We start from the raw sequence: 22,306 nt of genomic DNA, 5'->3' as shown, positions 1-22,306 counted from the left end.
ATCATTTCACCACAAGGTAAGATCAAGGGCCGCAGTGGCGTCCAGACGCTGACCGTCACTAATACTCATAGAACTACGGTTATATTCATAACCTATCGTTCTATATCGTATTAGCTTCCGCTCAGCGTCTACTGCACAACGGGAGCTGAGCGGGAGCTGATGCTCGACAAATGTACCCCACTGAGGCCCCCCACAACCATCAGAACCGGGGAGGACCGAGCCCCCCGACCCTCCCTAATGGAGGGATACCCTCCCTATTGGAGGACGGGAGGGAGACGGATCCGACCGTGCGAAGAGGAACTCGAGCAACTCAACGCACAGGGTGAGCAGACCGTGGCTTGCCCCCACGGCTACGCACACGCACAACCCGCATGCCACCAGGGAACGAACGGAAGGAACAAACCTTGTTACCGCCCCCAAAATCACGGGGTCAAGAGCAAAGCTCAACCCCGTGGCAAGGCCGTAGCAGCGGAGCGCAAAGGAAGACCCAGACCCAGAAGGGACTGGATCCCCCCGGAAAAAAGGGGGCCCGGAGAGGCCAATGACGCCACAGCATCAAGACCTCACCAGGCGGTCACTAGTGACACCGCCCCCCACATCGCCAGCGTATTCGGACAGGGCCCATCTAAGAACAGGCCCTTCCCCCCACTAGCACGCTGCCTGGCGCACTGACCCTGACATACTCGAAGCACTCAAGAGGCTACACTACAGCGGGAGCAGGCAGCGCACCGGGGAGACGACCTCCAGAAGAGGCCGATCCCTCAATCCAGGCAGCAGCCACTTGACCCGAGCCTGGAGCACTGCGGACGAGACAGGCACCAAAGGGGTCAACTGAAAAAGCACCCCGGCGGAAGGGGCGTATGCTGGCATTGTTGAGCACCATGTCAAAGCCTCCACCAAAAATCCCCGACGCTCTAGAGGGGCCGAGGCAGAGAAGGCTGACACGATTGGCAGACGTCATGAACGTGCAGGGGCACACTCAACCGGGTAACCCGGGAGTTGACTCCGCTCCAACACACCAGGGAATCAACCACCCTCTTGGTTCAACATGCAGTGGTTGTTCCTATAACCCCTCAGGAAAAAACTCCAAAACACACCTGCGGGTATACACTGGCTATACCGCAGTACAAGTGTTTTAGTTTTCAAAAAGGGGTTATCCCAGGCCTACGGGTCGACGAAAAATGACTTCGGACCGGGCCCGGCGGACCGGGACGCACACAGGGATGCCAGAGGAGTACTATAAAACCACCTCAACAGCCCCCTCTCAGCCATGCGTAAACGGGAGAAGAGAGGGGCGAAGAGAATGGAGAACGAACATCTCCATAATATCAAACCCTGTGACACCCGGGCAGACCCGGCATTTTCCCCCCTGTTACGACCCTGGCTCAAAGGGACACAACATAAGTGCAAACAGACACCAAAGCCTGTGTTTAAATCAAAAGACTATTCTAACTATGAATACTAGCACAAACTAAAGATCAAAGAATGGTGAAAAGTGAAAAGACTCTGTTTCCACAATCTCTTCTAGCAACAGTCAGCCTGCATGTGTGATTGAGGAAGTGGCTTTAAGTTGCCAGGCAGGTATCCAATCAGCAGCAATCAGCTAATTAGCAGCCACCACCTGCATTCACAGTAGTGGTCTGCAAGGGCCTTGAAATGAAGCCCGTACCCAGCCCGAGCCCGTGAACTTCAGGCCCTGCCCGAAAATAAGCCCGACTGTAAATAATATTTTAGGCCCTAGCCCGCGTTAAAACCTGATTTTATTTTTAAAACTAAATTGTATTTATTATTAATTATTTTTTTTGTATTTGTTTTAAATATTAGAAACACGGTTTTATATTAACTTAATAAATAAACAAAAACGAAAATGTTCAATAGGTCTACCTAAATAACAGATAGTGAAAACAAAAGAAACATTAATATATATATTATAACATATAACCAAAAATTCTTTTATTTTTTTGTTTTAAATATTATAAACACTGTTTATATATTAACTTAATAAATAAACAAAAACGAAATGTCCAATAGGTCTAACTAAATAACACATTATCATGCTGAAAACTAACAACCATTATATAGCCTTTTTTCGCAAATTCTATTTCCCAGCGCAAGTCAGCCTCGTAAAACTCGTAATTTGAAGGCTATATGGAATCTTCTTTGACACACACACACACGACACAATAGCCTACTCAATCACTATACAAACAAACAGAAAACATAAATCAGATTTCGAGCAGAGCAACATTTATATAATGAAAGCGCAACAGAACAGGGCAGCAGCGACGTCACCCCACACACCAGCAAATAATAATAATCAAACTCACCACTTCGCTGTGTTGATGTCAGCAAGGCGTTGTCGTTAACAAAACTTCGCCAACAACCGGCTACATACATCCAAGAACAAATTAAAACATTCGCCAACTGGCTATATTCCAACTTCAACCTATGCCGCTTCGGTCTGGTTAATTTGTTCATCGTCCACCTGAGCGCTCCCCTCGAGTTATCCCTGCAGGCTGCGGAGGGAGACATCCAAATGTTTCCAAAAATGCAACTTTCCCTTGACTATTTTATCTGTTAACTTATACATCTTGACTCCTCAGACACGAGGCTTTCACGCTCTGATGACAGCGCGAAAATGAAACAGAAACTTAAGGTTATCCTATAACCCTAGTTATATGAGTATAGCGAGCAAAAAAAAAAAAAAAAAAAAGACGCAATAAAAAAAAGATTTTTTTAAAGAGGGTACTGCCCGGCCCGGCCGAGCCCGAATTATTTATTTAAAAACAAAGCCCTACCCAGCCCGAACCCCGTCGGGTCGGGTAGGGCCCCGTCGGGCTTGGGCAAGGTTGCAGTGCACTAATTCACAGTGACACAGGAGTAATCAAGCTCATGGTACATAACACCCCCGAAAAAAGCACAAGTCCCTCAGGCCCCCAGATCTGCGTCCCCGGCGGACAACGGGTTAACTGACCTGGACCAGCGTGACCAGAACCAGTCCCGTGTCCTAATCACGCCGACATCCCCAACTCTAGGAGGAGGGGTAGGTACGCGTGTCGATCTAAAACATTATAGAGGGCGCCACCAAGACGGTCCCGTTCGTACCGCGCTCAGTGGCCCACCCCAAGGGCGTGAGACCCCTCTACCTATGCTTTGATCTATTCCGTTAACATCCCCCAGATATGAACGAGAATTCGTCGAGACAAACCTAGTAAACTGGCGCTCGGAAGAGACAAAAACGCAGTTTTAATGATGAGCAACCAAGGCGCACAAGCCTCATGCGTGATTCCTATCAGAAACACCCAGGGCCAGCACTATGTACACGTCGAGACCCAAAACACATCAATGGATAGTCTAACAAGACACCAGATACCGTTCCTCCAAGCCGCCTGGGGAACGACAAGAAGCCACTTTTTTAATTTAAATTTTTTTCAGAAAAAAGAAAAAAGAATACGGACATGGGTCCCATTTTGGCAAAAGTACACTCTTACTACAGAGGAACGCCGTTTTTCATAACGAGAGAGACATAAGTCCTCGATTATGTATTGGCCACAGGCCTTGCTAAGCACACATGACAGTGACCAAACAACCTTTTCCTTAGGAAAAAAATCGTTTCTCAAGCAGAAGCACAACCCCAGCAGTTTAAGCTGAGGGTTACATCGTATCCCCACAAACACAGTGACACAATATATTGTATACAAAACATGTCTGAGAGGAGGGGGGAAGCCCCAGGGAAAAACCGGGGGGGTCACCCCTCCTACCTTACCCTTGATACGACCAGGTTGAACAGGTACCCCTGTTAATATGTGAACATGCTGTTCATTGTCATCACAAGCTGAGAGAAGAATTTATTCCTCAATCACATGTCACTAAGCATAGCTTCATAGATTAATTAACCCACTTAGTTGTGAGTTCAATCACGTTACTAACGTTACATGAACACACATGTTCTCAACACAACTAAACCAGTTCATTTTTACACACGTAAAAAACAACGCCGATTTCTTAGGTAGAGAGAAGCTATACCAGCGACAAGACAATTCACACACAACACGCGTCGTATCCTCAATGTATTGCAGCAACACACGTTTTGGAAAACATCGTTATTACAAAACATTTAGAAGGGAAGGAAAGAAGAAGTGTTAAAGTCCGGCAGGACTCCTACCTCCACCTTGAGCGCAGGCCGAGAGGACTGCAACACTGGTTAACGGGACAACCGAAGTCGAACCCAGCGTCTCCTGCGTTGGTGACGAGGGTAATGTCCGCTGCGCCACCCAGCCGCCATTCTCCATGTTGACGAAGTCCTCGCTGGCATGGCACCCGGTGTAGGGTCGACTAACATCCTCTGTCAAAGATGACGTCGTAGTCAGAGTGTTTAAGGCTTGTTATACTCACAGCAACGTTCAACAGTGTAGCATTAAGCTAACAGCCGCTCCCGACTGATAGCAACAAGCTAACATTTCCTAGCCTAGTGACACAACGGGCTAGCGCCGCAGCTAACAGCTGACTCGCTAACAGTAGGCCACACACTAGCACGCAAGCTAAGCAGCTATCACCTGAACTGTACACAACGACATAACAAGCCACACTTCAGACAGGCCGCCGCCTGAATCCCTCCTCATCCTAAGAGAGAAGAGAAAAAGAAATGTCAACACAGTTTTCAACAGTGATTTAACAGACATAACAGCGGAGTCGGCACAATTCCCATACGGGCTGCAGCCGACTTTAGCATGGAACTACCGATAAAGAAGATCCAGACCCACATTTCCTCGTGTTTAGGGTGTACTCTCACATTCATTTGAAAGATGGGGCCTTCACGGGACAGAGAAGCATCAGCTCGTCCAGAGAACCCCGGGTTTAAACCAGATCTCGGTCGCGGCCCACTAGTTTGACCATCATGGGCGTCAGACCAGGACCCTCCGTCCGTCGCCTAAGAGGCAGAGCAGAGGACCCCAATCTGGGGCCGGCCTTCGTAAAATTGTCAGCCAACCCCCATATCATTAGCAGACAACTGGTGCTCGCATAGCAAAACATTACTCACCCAACCCAGAAAACAACCAGTTTCTCACAACAGCCGGTGCCTCCTACAGTCCAGCTGTATAACCGGAGGTTCAATACCTATCCAGCCGCAGCAAGGAGGACTGCCGGTGGGGAGTAGATCAGCGACGCGAGCCCCTAATACGAAAAAGCTGGTGGAGGTCAGATTGATCATCATCTTCCAGACACCCCAGTGACGAAGACATTATCGCCGTATTTTCTCGAAAATAGTGAGAGAGAAAATAAAGATATAACGTCAACGTATCTCCTTGTTCTTCTGTTTTCCTTTCTTCAACTAAACACCTCGTCAAGTGGTGTATACAGGCACTCTCTTGTGGTGAATTTTGAGAAGGAGATGAGTGTGTGGCCACACCCCTGCTTATGTAGGTAGCAGGTGGGGATGTGGCCAGACGGATGTTGGTATGTAAAGGTACATTGTGAATTTTTTATTCAGTGCACGTCACTGGAGTGAGATATGTCAGTGCACGTCACTGGAGTGAGATATGTGCCGTAGACGCTGAGCGGAAGCTAATACGATATAGAACCAGGTCTGTCAGGGTCTGAACAGGTTAACTCCAGTTTACACTGGAACCTGAAACGTGTGTGTGTGTGTGTGTGTGTGTGTGTGTGTGTGTGTGTGTGTGTGTGTGTGTGTGTGTGTGTGTGTGTGTGTGTGTGTGTGTGTGTGTAGATCTATGTACGTACGGGTATCTACCACGGAGGAGAGCCTCTCTGTGACAACGTCAACACACAACGAGTTCCCTGCTCAAACCCCAGGTACTCTCTCACACACACACACACACACACACACACACACACACACACACACACACACACACACACACACACACACACACACACACACACACACACACACACACACACACACACACACACACACACACACACTGTTACATTCAAGCCTAACATATGGCTCGTCAAGGCCTTGAATGCGACGTGGTGGACACAGGACAAAAGTGTATCAAAAATAACTATTTATTCACAACTAACTAAATGGACAGAAATAGTGGGAGCTGGGTGTTCCAGACTCCAAAGTTAAATAACAAAACTAATAGCAAAAGGAAGAACAAGCCGAATGTACAACAAAACAAAGAGAGAGCAGGTGAGACGCTGGAGAGCTGTGACATCTCCTGTGAAGTGGGGGAGACTTGACTGCTGCCTGCACTCTGCATTTGTAGGGCGTGGTGCCTCATCACCACACCTGTGATCAATTAAAAAGCGGCCATTTTAAACAAGCAAAAACAGGAAGAAACAGTGTGTCAATTAAACCACCAATTAGTGACAGCACACTTAACCACCATGTGAATATGCACCACAGACAGTAAGTATCCCTCCACCATGTGAAAGTAATACGTAACACCCCCACACGAAGATTTATGTTCTTCTCCCAACTATAGCCCAAAGAAACCATCACCAAGAGAATGAACATAAATAAATAAGGGGATACTCACCAACCTTACCAAAAAAAATGCAACCACACACTCCAACATGTGTAGTGCCTGTACTGTGTTGAGTGTGAGCCCCGGTCAAGAGTCACACTCAACTGTACACCAAAAAAACTGTGACCCACAAAGCGAGCCACTACCACAGAGTGACAATGGGTCGGCCCCTGTCGAACACAACCCTTAACTCAGTCGAATGCTCCCTACTGAGGAACACTCGACACCGTTGCTTAGCACAAACAACAACATCGCCCTGATACCCGCACAAGCGAGTCCCCTCCAAAACATATACCGCTGGGCCTGGATGGAGTGGAGCTGGTGGAAACACCCAATCTGGCCTCACCACCACCCGTTCTACTGAGGCGCCAGGCCTAAAAGCCAATCCACCCACGAACAGATCACCACAAAACAAAAACTTTACCTCAACAGGCCGCTCCACCGATACCGACCTGTCAAAAAGAGGCACTAAACCGGAACCAATATGAGAGACAGGCTCATTGCACTCAGGACAGCCAAGATAGCTAACAGGAACACAAGACACTCCACACGTCCCTGGCACCACCACAGGGCCCATCTCCCTTCCTCCTGACACCGGCAGTCCAGGAGCAGACATTAAACCATGATCTCCCAGAGCAGGATGTACCGCCACAGGCACGTCACCACCGTCTCTGGAACACAGTAACATCTCATCAATCACTAAAACATTTGGATCACCACTCAAAATGGCACCACAAAAAATAACAAGGTCAGGATCCAAAACGGTGTCACTCAAAATAACATCAACAGGATCCAAAATGGTGTCACCTAAACTAGCACTGTTATGAGCAACAATGGTGCCACACACAGTAACACTGTCAGGATCCAAAATGGTGTCACACTCATTAACACTGTGACCCAAAATGGCGCCACAAAAATTAGCACTGTCATGAGCAACAATGACAGAAGAAACTGCACCGTCATGAGCAACAATGACAGAAGAAACTGCACTGTCATGAGCCAAAACAGTGTCACAAAAAATAGGACTGTTATGAGCAACAATGGTGTCACAGACAGCAACAGTGTCATGAGACAAAAAGGTGCCCGATTTGCTTCTACTGTCACAAGCCAAAATGGTGGCACACACAGTTACATTGTCATGACACAAAACGGTGGCACACATATCAACTTCGTCACGATCAAAATGGTTGCCACCCATTAGACAAGGTTGTGAAGACTGCCCCTGCTGTACAGGACACAGGTAACTAGGTTGACAAGCATACCTAGCATACCCAGTGCCCGGCAGAGAGTCAGTGTGGTCACGTGAAACAATATCAGAACCAATAACTGACATACTGGGATCATCACTCCTGACAAGTGAGACATCATGAACATTAGAGCTATAGGAAGGCTGGCAGCCTAATTCTGGCCTTGTAGCCTCTTTAACCAGAATGGTGCCACATGAAACATCAGAAACACCAACAGAAATGGTGCCACATGAATTAGCAACATCCTTCTCACTCTCATCCTCCTCATTCTCCTCCTCCAATCCGGCTGTGGCCTCAGCCACTGTAAAGGCTGGGAAGCCCCCGAGATACTGCTCCGCCACTCGAGTATCTGGCACGCATGTCACCTCCGGTTTCACCAGTACTTTACCTCCAGCCAAGTCATTGCCCAAGAGCAACGTTACCCCCTGCATAGGGAGTTTGCCAGCCGTCACTCCGATCACCACTGGTCCTGATACAAGGGCACAATCAAGAAAGACATTATGCAGTGGCACATTCATTGTGTGCATTCCAAAAGCCTCAATAACGACCCCTGCACCCAACTCAGAGTGGTGCGTAAAGGGCAGGACACTACTTTGCACAAAAGATTGGGATGCGCCAGTATCACGGAGAATTGTCACCGGTACTTTAGGACCTCCCTCTGTCAATGAAACAAACCCTTTACTCCTGAAAGGTGTGTAAAGGTCATCCACTCCTTTGCCATCTAGTGGAGACAGAACAACAGGGTTACGTACAGGTGCATTTATCAACATCACCGGCCTGGGTGGGTTAGACGGGCGCTTTTCTGGGTGCAAACGATAACAATTTCCCATCACATGTCCTGCACTCCCACAATGCTGGCACCTCCGGGCATCATCGCTTCCCCATGCCCCATTAAACTTACCACTACCCCCAGCACTGGACCCTGCAGGCCTATTAGGAGTCCATTTTGGCCTCCCCTCATCATGCACAGGATAATGCTGTCTCTCAAAAGACGTCCTGTGGGTCAAAACATACTCATCAGCCAGGACCGCTGCTGCTGAACAGGTCCTGACTTTCCTCTCATTTAAGTACATAGCAATATCCTCAGATACGCCATACACCTTGAATTCCTCTAATAAGATTAGGTCCCTAATCTCCTCCACTGTGGTGACCTTTTCTGCTGCACACCACCGGTCAAAAAGCAACCGCTTTTCCCTCACAAACTCCACAAAAGACTGAGAGTTCTGTTTCCTCAAATTGCGGAATTTCTGGCGGTAAGCCTCAGGGACCAATTCATAGGCTTTAAGGATAGCCTGTTTCACCAAAGCATAATCCTTATTATCAGGATACATCGACGCATACACGATCTGTGCCTTACCGCGCAAAGCACTCTTCATGAGGATAGTCCATTTATCCGCTGGCCAGCCGCAACTGCCAGCTATGTCCTCAAATAATAAAAAAAAACTATCGACGTCCCTTTCCAAAAAAAAACGGAACCATGCTTTTCTGCCTAGCCATATCAAAACCCGGCTCCCGATGCACATGTATAGCACCAGCACCACCCGCATTACGCAACGCCATCTCCCGGTCATATGCTGCCTGGGCGCGTACCTCCCGTGCCACCTCAATAGCTTCCTGGGCCTCACGTTCTGCTCTGGCTGCAGCTGCTGCTGTAGCTGCTGTAGCTGCTGCTGTAGCTGCTGCTGTAGCTGCTGCAGCTGCTCTCCTCATCTCACTAGCTTCAAGGTCCTCACGGTCTGCCTTGTTAACAGCTGCAAGCTCACGCGCTGTTCTAAGCTCCACATCTCGCCCACGCGGTTGCTCAAAGCCTTCTCCCTCCTCCTCCAGAGTTCTACCTGCAGCCACACCAAAAACCTTTAGTGTACTCAGTTCCTCAATTAATTGACCTACCAAGTTCTCCTTTTTCTGGCCTGCATCGAGGTCTATTGAAAACCTTGCTGCCACCTGTAGTAACTCATCCTTTGAAAATGTTCTTACCTTAGCCAGTGTTGGCTCTGCAACAAAGTCATCAATGTCCAACGTCATTGTCTATTATCCTCAGTAAACGACAACAAATGAATACAACAATATTAATTACTAATTAAGTAATTAATCAACCAATTAATTAATTACTAATACAAGGCAATACTACAATCAATCCACAACAAGGGATATAGTTCAGTATCCAAAACACAAGCAACTCACCCACCATTCCTACGACCTGGGGTTCAAACTCCAATTACCCTGTATCCACAAAAAGGTGTAGCACGTAATTAAATGACAGTGATTGAAGATACACGGCATAACACAGCACGCAATGAAACTCACAAGCAGTAGTTCAAAACACGGCATTATATGTTAGCACGCAAAACAAATCACACTGTATTTAAGACACGCGGCATAACACATACTGGATCAAAAAGGTCAAGCTCAATAATGCACACAGATCCTATACTAGAGAATCACAGCAGACACTGCTACTGAACACTAGCTACAGGCCTCTGCTGAGACGAACCACCCACAAGACTAACCCTGTGGTAGGCATTTATCCCAACATACCGGAACAAACGCTCTTCAGTAACAACCAAGTGAGGCAAAACCCCTTGTGTTACGCAACAAACAAATTCAACAAACAAATTCTAATACAAACAAGTGCTCCATACAATCTGATTTGACTCACAAATAGCTTCTAAAACCTATACTGCAGTCAAAAGAAGGACTGCTAGGCCCACCACATGTCTAATCTAACAAAAAACACTTACATCAGGTCCTAACACACTAATTACATTTCCCGGCCCCCTAACCTACCTATACTAAAAGCTAATGCACTGTAGACCTAGCTTTCTTCAACCACACCTGCTACCAGCCAAAGATCATATACCAATCACTTCTTTGACTGCCCCAGGAGTACGTGGTACACAGGAGGCTAACAACAGCCAGAAAACAATGAAATTACCTACCTGTGGTGTCCACTAAACTAAATACTTTAAAGCATACCAGTAGTCAAATCAAATTATAAATTAAGAGCATACTTAGCTGTTTGAAGACCGGCTAGAGCCCCCATGTTACATTCAAGCCTAACATATGGCTCGTCAAGGCCTTGAATGCGACGTGGTGGACACAGGACACTGGACAAAAGTGTATCAAAAATAACTATTTATTCACAACTAACTAAATGGACAGAAATAGTGGGAGCTGGGTGTTCCAGACTCCAAAGTTAAATAACAAAACTAATAGCAAAAGGAAGAACAAGCCGAATGTACAACAAAACAAAGAGAGAGCAGGTGAGACGCTGGAGAGCTGTGACATCTCCTGTGAAGTGGGGGAGACTTGACTGCTGCCTGCACTGTCATGTTGGTGTGACTGTATGCTTCAAAGGGTTAAATCAAGCATTTTTACGTGCTTTAGAGCAGTGGTTCTCAAACTTTTTACACCAAATACCACCTGAGAAAAGATCACGTGACGGCGTCGTGTCACGTGAGACAAAGAAGTGGACTGACGAATCAGAGGCCACGCTCCAGGACGTGTTAGCAGACACGGATTGGGATATGTTCCAAGGCAGCGCCAGTGACGTCAGCGAGCTCGCAGACACAGTGGTGAGCTATATAACAACAATAGCTGATGGTGTTGTCCCCACGAAAAAGGTGCGGGTTTTCCCAAACCAGAAACCGTGGGTGGACAGTACTATTAGAGCAGCTCTGAACTCTCGCACCACCACTTACAACCTGGGCAGAGAGTCAGGAAACATGGAGGAGTATAAGGCTTCAGTCTATACTCTACGCAAGGCTGTTAAACTTGCTAAGAGGACATATGCTGACAAACTGGAGACACAAATGGCACAAAACGACACAAGAGGCTTATGGCGGGGACTGAAGACAATAACTGACTACAAAGTCAGCGCCCCCTCAATGGGGAGCGACGACGCCTCCCTCGCGGACAAGCTCAACTCTTTCTACGCTTGGTTTGGTGTAGACAGTGGCGCTGCTAGCTCTCCGGCTAGTGACGTCACTGGCGCGCCGGCTGTTGTGGAGGGGGGGGGGGGGGGGCAACCGCGGGGGGGGCGGGGACGCTCTCTCGTTGTCGGAACACAGTGTGAGAAGAGCATTTATGCAGGTGAACACCAGGAAGGCTGCTGGCCCAGATGGTATAACAGGACGCATACTTAAGTCCTGTGCCAACCAGCTAGCCCCGGTGTTCACCGCCATATTTAATCAATCCCTGGCGGAGTCAGTGGTCCCTGCCTGCTTCAAGATGTCTACCATCATCCCTGTACCGAAGAAACCCTCCCCAACATGTCCAAATGACTACAGACCGGTGGCACTCACCTCTGTGGTCATGAAATGTTTCGAGAGGCTGGTCAAGGACCACATTTGTGCCTCCCTCCCCAGTGATATGGACCCTATGCAATTTGCATACAGGACAAACAGGTCCACTGACGACGCGGTCTCCCAGGTACTGCACAGCACCCTCTCTCACCTTGACCGTCAGAAGGGGGGCTATGTGAGATTGTTGTTCATTGACTACAGCTCAGCGTTCAACACCATAGTCCCCACCAGACTGGTGGACAAGCTGATCGAGCTGGGTCTGAGCTCCGCCCTGAGCGCCTGGGTACTGGACTTTCTGAGCGAAAGACCCCAGGCGGTCAGGGTGGGGGGTCAGACCTCCAACACCATCACCCTGAGCATCGGGTCCCCCCAGGGCTGTGTTCTGAGCCCCCTGCTGTACTCACTCTACACACACGATTGTGTGGCCAAGTTCAGCTCCAACTCCATAGTGAAGTTCGCAGACGACACGGTGGTGGTGGGGCTGATCTCGGACAACGACGAGAAGGCCTACCGGGAGGAGGTTGAGGTACTGGAACGCTGGTGCCAGGACAACAGCCTGCTCCTGAACATTGGTAAAACCAAGGAGCTGATCGTGGATTATAGGAGAGGACAGCAGGAGACACACACACCACTGAGGATTAACGGGGCTACCGTGGACAGGGTGAGCAGCTTTAAGTACCTGGGGGTCCACATCTCAGAGGATCTGACATGGTCAACACACATAGACACAGTAGTAAAGAAGGCGAAGCAGCGCCTCTACCACCTGAGACAGTTAAGGAAGTTCAGAGTATCGGGGAAGATACTCCAGTCCTTCTACTCAGGAGCTGTAGAGAGCATCTTGACCGGAAACATCACTGCCTGGTATGGAAACACCACGGCACAGGACAAGAAGGCCCTACAGAGAGTGGTGCGCTCAGCCGAGCGTACCACGGGTATTGCACTACCTCCCCTGCAGGTTCTATACAACAAGAGGTGCAAATCCAGAGCCTGCAGAATAATGAAAGACCCCCACCACCCCAATAACAGCCTGTTCCAGCTGCTGAGGTCAGGCAGACGCCTGCGAACCCCAGCTACTAGGACAGAGAGGCTTCGGCTCAGCTTCTTCCCCCAGGCCATCAGAGCCTTGAACAATGAACATTGAGTGCCACAGAACACTGAACTATCCACACACAAGCACACATGAGCACACACACGACACGCACGCTGTGCACTAGCAGCCACTTTAACACTTTAACATGAGCGGGCACACACTCATGCCGCACTCACCCACACTTATTGCCAAAAGGAAAGGCCACTTTAAATTAGTATAGCAACAGTAACAGTGTATTGCACTACCAAAGCTGCCTAGCATGTCCTATATGCTCTGTAAATAACTATGTACAGATACCGAGATGTCACACCATGTTACCTGTTACCTGTTACCTGTTTATTGCACAATGTTGTTTTTATTGGATTCTATTATATGTTGTACCACTGTATTGCACATCGTTGCGGGCAAGACCACCCGCATTTCATTGTATACTTGTATGCCGTGACAAATAAAACTCTTGACTTGACTTGACTTGACTTGAGAACGTAGCTGGCTCTCCAAGTACCACCATATGACCGGCGTTAAAATACAGTCTATTCAGCTATGCACAGTTCACGCAGGAGGCAAATGTATTCCTAATACCATTATTTATTGTTAACTTTTGCCAGACACAGCCACAATGTACAAAGGGATAGCACTAGAACGTTAGGTTATGGCTATAACCAAGTTCTTGGCATCACCTTACTGCACTATCTTGCGTACGTGCACGCGTACTGAATAAATTCCACAAATGTACCTCTAATACCAGTATTAGTCTGACCACACCCCTCATCAGCTTACCTTCATAAGCAGGTGTGTGGTCACCTGCTCTCCTCCTTCCCAAGCTTTCACCACAAGGTGAGGTCAAGGGCTGCAGCGGCCGTCTGATGCCAAGCGTCGCCCCTAACTAACAGAACTTGGTTATAGCCATAACCTAACGTTCTGTTTCGTTAAGGGGCTCAGCTTGGCATCACCTTACTGCACAAGGGAGGCCAAGCGGAGCCGCTGGCTGACAAATACACCCCGCTGACAGCCCCCCACAACCATCAGAACAGGGAGGGCCGAGCCCTCCCGACCCCCCCTAATGGAGGGTAGCCCCCCTATTAGGGGCTTCACGGGAAGGCGACGGACCCGACCGTGCGAAGAGGCACTCAAGCAACTCAACGCACAGGGTGAGCAGACCGTGGCTTGACCCCACGACTACACACACGCACAACCCGCATGCCACCCGGGAACGAACGGAGGAACAACCTCGTTACTGCCCCCAGAATCACGGGGTCAAGGGCAAACCCAACCCCGTGGCAAGGCCGTAGCAGCGGAGCGCGAAGGAAGACCCAGATCCACCAAAGGACTGGGCTCCCTGGAATGGGGGCCAGGAGAAGTCCACGATGCCAATATCAAGACCCCACCAGGGGGGCACCTAGTGACCCCGCCCCCCACATCGCCAGCGTATCCGGACAAAAAGGGCCCCTCAGCCGAGCGGGCCCTGTCCTCCCCAACAGCACACCGCCTGGAACACAAGCCCTGCAACAGGCAGACAGCATGGTTAAACACACAAGAGGTAACCAACGGAAGCAGGCAGTGCACCGGGGAAAGACCAGGCAACAGGCTGTCAACCCAAGCCTGGAAAAAACTGCGGACGAGGCAGGCGCCAGAAAGGACAGCTGAACAGCCGCCCCGGCGGAAGGGGCGTATGCTGGCGTTGTCGCATAACCAAGCTTTCAAACAGCACGTCAGAAGTGGGATCCGTAGACCACTCGACCCCTGACAGCTGCCCACAGAAAAGCCCATACGATCGGCAGACGTCATGAACGTGCAGGGGCACCCTCAACCGGAGAACCGGGAGTTGACACTGCAGCAACACACCAGAGAACCAACCACCCAGGCATCACCCCACGCAATGGTTGGTCCCATAACCCCTCAGGAAAGAACCCCGAAACACACCTGCGGCACTGCCGCAGCCCGCGTTCCGGTTCCCAACAGGGCTATCCCGGGCCTACGGGTCAACGAGCATCACCCCGGACCGGGCCCGGTGATACGGGGAGCACAGGATCCCAGAGGAGGTTAACCCCACCCAACAGGCTCCTCAGCGCCAAAACGCAAGAGAAGAGCGTAATATGGAAGACCAGCCCCAGCACCCCGCACTCGGTATTCCCAGGAGGTCACCCAACCAAGTACCAACCAAGACCAACCCGTACAGCGGCCGAGATCCGACGAGATCGGACGCGTACAGGTCAGCACGGCCGTAAGCCATTACGACAGTGCAGAATACAACGCACCCAACAAGGGTCCCATAACGCTCAACCCTGTGACACCCGGATCGACCTAGCATTTTTCCCCCTGAAAAAACCCCAAGTCCCTCAGGGTACCAGAACAGCAGATCTGCATCCCCAGCGGACAACGGGTGGACTGATCTGGACCAGTTCGACCAGAACCAGTCCCGTGCCCTAATCACGCCGACCTGCCAACCCCAGGAGAAGGGGCAGATATGCGCGTTTGATCCCAACATAAAAAAGAAGGCGCCACCCAGACGTGTCGGTATGAACGGCGTCCGGTGGCCCATCCCTAGGGCGTGAGACCCTTCCCCATATGTCCAGACCCATTCCGTCATCATCCCCTGACATGAACGGGAACCCATCGACAACACACAGGATGTCGGAAGAGGAAAAACCCCCATCCCAATTGCTCCATAAAAACGCTGTTTTACCCAAGCAAACGAGGCGCGCCAGTCAGCAAACGGCCCAAAGCACATCCTGAGCCAGCACTATGTGTGCGTTCTGACATACCCACATCAACAATAGGCCGTTTAGACCACCATATTGAATCCCCAAGACGCCCAGGGAACGACAAGAGGGGCGAGATGCAATCAACTCCATGAATGAATGAATGAAAATATTTACCCAACAGACTGCAGTACAGGAATACATACAAAAAGATAAGGGGAGGCAGACCTGAGAAAGACGTTAGTCTTGTTTCCATCAGGGACCCTCATTTCCAATCCATCAAGACACATTCAACTCTTTATAAAAATAAAGAAAAGGCATCACCCGTATGACCTAACTGCACAGCTGGGAGTAAAAACCCTGTTTTTCACATGATTTTAATCCAGTCACTCCTTTTAATCAGAGTGTAAGACCAGACTCCCCCAGAAAACACCTTCCCACATGAGACTACGGTCAAGAAAAAGATATGTAAACTGTGAGACACGTGACCAACAGACTCAAGTTTGACACATAAAACGGGCGCAGCAGGCCTGTAAGTCCTGCGCCCAACCTCGACATCTTTAAGACACCAGCTCATGGAAGGCGTCGCCATAGCAACAACGCTACAACGGGCGGGGAAACCCACTGGATCCTGTCATAACAGGAGTCAGTAGAATACCCCTCCCCCCCCCCCCCCCCCCCCCCCCCTGTCAAGCACTGGCTTGGCCCTGACTGGCTCAGCAGAAAGATCAACAAATCCTCTAAACCAATCAAGTGGGAAAAAGGAGGGGTTTATTCGACACCCCCTCCCGAAAACACACCCTTTATCCCTACACACAGAAAACAACCGTAGCCATCTTGAAAACCTCCGGTAGAACAAAGCATAGCATTGTGCTACCCACAAAAGTGTAAAAGGGTTTACAACAAAACACAAGTCGCCTGTGCGTGAATCCCATACCCGTTGCCTATGTCATACATAGGAAGAACGCTGAACGAGAGTAATGGCTAGGCCATGAAAAATGTGCGTACGAGCATTACTGCAACTAACAACACAGCGTTGTGAAACACATATACTTAGTTAAAGCAATGGAATAACACCAGTTCTAATTGCATGTGGAGCATCAAGCTAAATAGAACCAATTACCGAGTGTAAGTTGCAGACCTTGCTTAAAACTCGTAACACAACACAACTCACCCCCCAACGTAACAGGGTAGATTCATATATACACAACCCCACCATATGATTTGTATGAAGAAACACACAGTTTGTTCGGCCAAACACAGTCCCCCTTATGTCGAGGAACTTTTTTATTAATTAAAAAGTGTAAGGCACAATATCACAGAGGGGCCGGGAAGGGTGTAGGGGAGGGGACACAAAGGGGAAAAAGTCACTCCTAACGGCGTCTGCCACCTCGCGCCGCTCGAGTCTTGCCACCCCGGGGAGCCCCGGAGGACGGTAGGTTACAGTCTGCTGGACACGACGTTCCCTACCGTCTCCTCCGTCTGGGATGGGCCGGCGGTGGCCGAAGCGCCGTTTCGTCCCCTGGCCCTCTTGGCAGGGCCAGCAGCGGCGGCGGAGGCAGTGGTAGCGGCGACGGAGACAGCTCGACGTCGCGGAAGCCTTCTGCCCCCACCGGCAAGGACGGGAGGCGGAAAATGGGGTTGAAGGACGGATCTCTCCTCTGCCATTTCTCTGCATGTTGAGTCATTCATTGCAGGGCCTTCCCGAACAGGCCAGCGTCGGAGAGGGCGGCCGTCAGAAGAGGGGCTCTCTTCTTCTCTGGCACACGGGCCTGCTCCAGCCAAAGGTGACGCTGGCCCAGGGTGGCCAGGGCGCGCACTTTCCCCATGGCTATGGCCAGCACCTGGGAAAGGTGCAGAACAGCTCCCGCAGCCTGGGTGATCTGATCGCATTTTACCTCGTTCAGATCCGTGCCGCCCGTCATTATCCCCGATACAAATCTAGCCAGGTGGGCGATGTTAGACGCCGCAGCCAGCGACTGTGTACCAGCGATGAATGACTGGTCACCCCAATAAGCCAATCGCCTAGCCGACTTCCCCTGGAGAACCGGCTTGCATAGGGGTTCCCACACCATATCCGGACAGAGGAGCGCGGCCATCGGATTGTCAAGCCGAGGTACGCCCTCCCCCATACCTTTGACTAACCCCGACACCCGCGTAACTGGTACGTAGGCGGGAGTTAGTCCCATGATGTTGGACACCGCCTGACCCCGACGAACATAGGCCCCCATCAATGGGAAAAATGGGTAGACAACGTCCACCCCTCTCACTGGGGGACGCTGCCAGGGATGGCCTATGAGGTCATCAGGGACAGGTGCAGGCAATGGCAGCGGCAGCGGCACACCGTTTGCGGTGGCGGCTACCGCCATGAGCTCGGGAAACAAGGCCCGCAGTTCCCCCTGAGAACCCTCCTCCACCGACCCCGCATCCCTCGCATACAGCAGGCTGCGACTGGTCAAGGAGCCACAATCCGATGCGGCCGACAGTAGGGCATCCTGCTGATGAGGCCAAGGTGGTTCCTCGACATCCTCGAACAAGGCGCCCCATGGAGCCATTTCTCCCCCCTCCGGGGTCTCCGGAGGAGGGATACTCTCCTCCACGGGACCATCATACAAGAACCCGTCCGCCTCCTCCATGAAGTCTTCAGTTTCCATCAGAAATCCAGAGTCGGACGCGTCCTCGCTGGTCTCCAGCAATTCCCCAAACCCAGGCCGTTCGCGTCTGCACGCCACCATCTTGCGACGCGAGCGAGCAAATCCTCCGGCTCCAAAACAATCCCCCGTTCATCAACGGGCGATTCCCCAGAACCAGAGGAACCAGAGTCGAGATCAGGCCATCGCCGGAGCGACGGCACCGAACCCTCGGCTCGTCGGTGAGGAAAACTATCCACCGGCAGTCTCCCGGGCTGGGTCGGCAACCACGAGAGTGGCAACAGCCCAGCACCGAGGCGCACGGCGGAGGCGGGAATGGAGAACCGGTGGTGAAGAGTAGGTCTAGCGGGTCTACTCTCCGCGGAATACATTATGACCCAAACCTTTTCTTATACAACAAGTGAGAGAAGAAAAGGTTAAGCACAATGTAAACCAGTCACAACTCTTTTCAACTAACAAACACGTCAAGTGGGGTACTACCGAGGCACTTTCCTTGTGGTGAAAGCGAGAAGGAGGAGAGCAGGTGACCACACACCTGCTTATGAAGGTAAGCTGATGAGGGGTGTGGTCAGACTAATACTGGTATTAGAGGTACATTTGTGGAATTTATTCAGTACGCGTGCACGTACGCGAGATAGTGCAGTAAGGTGATGCCAAGCTGAGCCCCTTAACGAAACAGAACTAGCAAACGCTTCCACACAACTCATACAATGGCAAGGGGCATTGAGAACATAATAACTAACATTCTCACATAGCAAGTGAGAAAATTAAGAACAACTGTATTTCAGCAAATGTACTTAATTCCCTCTCTCTATCTCTCTCTCTCTCTCTCTCTATCTCTCTCTCTCTCTCTCTCTCTCTCTCTCTCTCTCTCTCTCTCTCTCTCTCACACAGCAAGCAATTTTCCGTCATTCTCTCACACACACACACACACACACACACACACACACACACACACACACACACACACACACACACACACACACACACACAATTATTTTGTTACAAAAACTTAATTTCCTGCATTCTGGTGCAGGAATTTTTGAATTGTTACCCTTTAAATGCCATTGTTTGTGATGGGCATCACAAATTATTGTAAAAAAGAAAAGAAAACACATATTCAATACATTTTTGAATGTTTACCCTTTAAATGCCAGTTTGTGTGATGGCATCACAAATTATTGTCAAAAAAACACACAAAAAGTTAAATATTTTCAATATATCAAATGCAAATGGGGGGGATTATTACAGGCTAGGCATGTGTCAATGATTAGCAGCAACACAGATTTTGATGGATTTTTTGTAATGTCAGATTTAACACCAACTCTTCAGAAAAGTGGGAGTATTTCATTTTTTATCTGACATTACAAAAAATCTAAAGATAAATGGTTATGATCAGGGCTGAAGTTGAATTAAAGATTTATGACTGTTTAGACTGCATTAATCTCTGTCACAGTGATCTCCTGGTTGTTCCCCACTTAGGTTATCTAACTATCGCGCCACAGCAACCAGAAACACCCTGGCCTGCTTCTAAGTTCAGTGGCCTGACTGCAACACATTTTTTTTTTTTTTTTTTTTTTTTTGCTTTTTTGTAAATGTTTTTCAAGTACCACCAAGTACCACTAGTGGTACGCATACCACAGTTTGAGAACCACTGCTTTAGAGGAAATGTAAAAATATCGTGATGTACATCGTGAATTGTGTCATAGCCAAAAAATATCGTGATATCATTTAGAGGCCATATCACCCAGCCCTACCTGTTTACCTATATACCTATATGTGCTTCACTATGTCGTCCGGTCTGCTGGCTCTCTGCTCATGAATCTAGAAACATGAACTACTCCTCCATGGCCTGGATTAGGGGCGTGGGTTAGGGGCGTGGATTAGGGGCGTGGGTTAGGGGCGTGGATTAGGGACGTGGGTTAGGGGCGTGGATTAGGGGCGTGGGTTAGGGGCGTGGGTTAGGGGCGTGGTTAGGGGCGTGGATTAGGGGCTTGGGTTTTAGGGCGTGGATTAGGGGCGTGGATTAGGGGTGTGGGTTAGGGGCGTGGGTTAGGGGCTTGGGTTAGGGGCGTGGGTTAGGGGCGTGGGTTAGGGGGCGTGGGTTAGGGCGTGGGTAGGGACGTGGATTAGGGGCGTGGATTAGGGGTGTGGGTTAGGGGCTTGGGTTAGGGGCGTGGATTAGGGGCTTGGATTAGGGGCGTGGATTAGGGGCTTGGATTAGGGGCGTGGGTTAGGGGGCGTGGATTAGGGGCTTGGATTAGGGGCGTGGGTTAGGGGGCGTGGGTTAGGGGAGTGGGTTAGGGGCGTGGATTAGGGGCGTGGATTAGGGGCGTGTATTAGGGGCGTGGGTTAGGGGCGTGTATTAGGGGCTTGGATTAAGGGCCCTAATGATGGTCAAAATGTGGAATGAGAATTAGGGCCGTTCAGGGATATAATGTCCAATGTTTAAAATCCACAATTATTATTATTATTCATTTGTCTGTACTTCGATTATTCAGAAGTATTCTTGGTTTTACAAAACCTCTCTCTCTCTCTCTCTCTGTTTCTCTCACTCTCTGTGTCTCTCTCTCTCCTTGTCCCTCTCTGCCTCTCCCTCTCTCTCTCTACTCTGTCTCTCTCTCTCTCTCTATCTCGCTCTCTGCCTCTCTCTCTCTGTCTCTGTCTCATTCTCTCTCGCTCTCTGTCTCTCTCTCTGTGTCTCTCTCTGTCTCTCTCTCTCTCTCTCTGTGTCTCTCTCTCTCTGTCCCTCTCTCTCTCCCCCCCTCTCTTTCTCCCTCTGTCTCTGTCTCTCTCTCTCTCTGTCTCTGTCTCTCTCTCTCCCCCCCCCTCTCTCTCTCTCTCTCCCTCTCCCTCTCCCTCTCCCTCTCTCTTTCTCTGTCTCTCTCTCCCTCTCTCTCTCTCTCTCTCTAGGTGGAACGAGTGGTTGAGTTATGACATCTACCTGACAGACCTCCCTCGCTCCGCAAGACTCTGTCTCTCCATCTGCTCCGTGAGGGAAGGAAAGGAGCCAAAGAGGTATGAATGAGAGAGAGGGAGAGAGGGGGAGAGAGAGAGAGAGTGAGAGAGAGGGAGAGGAGAGAGAGAGGGGGAGAGGGAGAGGGAGGGAGGGAGAGAAAGATAGGAGGAGGGAAGTATATGTGTATATATATATATATATATATATATATATATATAATATATATATATATATATATATATATATATATTATATATATATATATATAGAGAGAGAGAGAGAGAGAGAGAGAGAGAGAGAGAGAGAGAGAGAGGGGGAGGGAGAAGAGATAGGAGGGAGGGAATTATATATATAGAGAGAGAGAGAGAGGGAGGGAGAGAGAGAGAGAGGGAGGGAGGGAGGGAGAGAAAGATAGGAGGAGGGAAGTATATTTATATATATATAATATAGAGAGAGAGAGAGAGAGAGAGAGAGAGAGAGAGAGAGAGAGGGGGGAGGGAGAGAGATAGGAGGAGGGAGGTAGATATATATATATATATATATATATATATATATATATATATATATATATATATATATATATATATATATATATATATAGAGAGAGAGAGAGAGAGAGAGAGAGAGAGAGAGAGAGAGAGAGAGAGAGAGAGGGGGGGGGGGGGGGGCGCAGCCTGTAAGCCACAGGGTTCACCCGACGAACCACTCTAAAGGGTCCTATGAAGCGGGCAGCTAGCTCCTGGATCCACCCGGAGAGGGAGATCATGGGGGGAAAAGCCAAACCCGCTGCCCAGGACGGAAAAACCGGAGCCGAGCCGGCGCCTTGGAGAAGCGATCCACTACCACCAAAATTAGG

The 22,306-nt window shown here is 49.7% G+C and overlaps 1 pseudogene across 1 annotated transcript in view; it reads left to right on the top strand.

Annotated features, from left to right (window-relative positions):
- LOC311248652 (phosphatidylinositol 4,5-bisphosphate 3-kinase catalytic subunit alpha isoform-like) overlaps nucleotides 1–21,509 on the top strand; it is a 57,945-nt pseudogene extending 36,436 nt beyond the window's left edge. Inside the window, exons 10-11 of the transcript in view lie at nucleotides 5,729–5,814; nucleotides 21,405–21,509. The product of the transcript in view is annotated as a phosphatidylinositol 4,5-bisphosphate 3-kinase catalytic subunit alpha isoform-like (transcript). The remainder of the gene's footprint in view (nucleotides 1–5,728; nucleotides 5,815–21,404) is intronic.
- The last annotated feature ends 797 nt before the right edge of the window (nucleotides 21,510–22,306 follow it).

This window comes from Notolepis coatsorum (genome assembly GCF_963971535.1).
Source record: "Notolepis coatsorum genome assembly, contig: SCAFFOLD_1222, whole genome shotgun sequence".
NCBI classification, from domain to species: domain Eukaryota; kingdom Metazoa; phylum Chordata; class Actinopteri; order Aulopiformes; family Paralepididae; genus Notolepis; species Notolepis coatsorum.
This window is presented reverse-complemented; position numbering and strand designations above follow the sequence as displayed.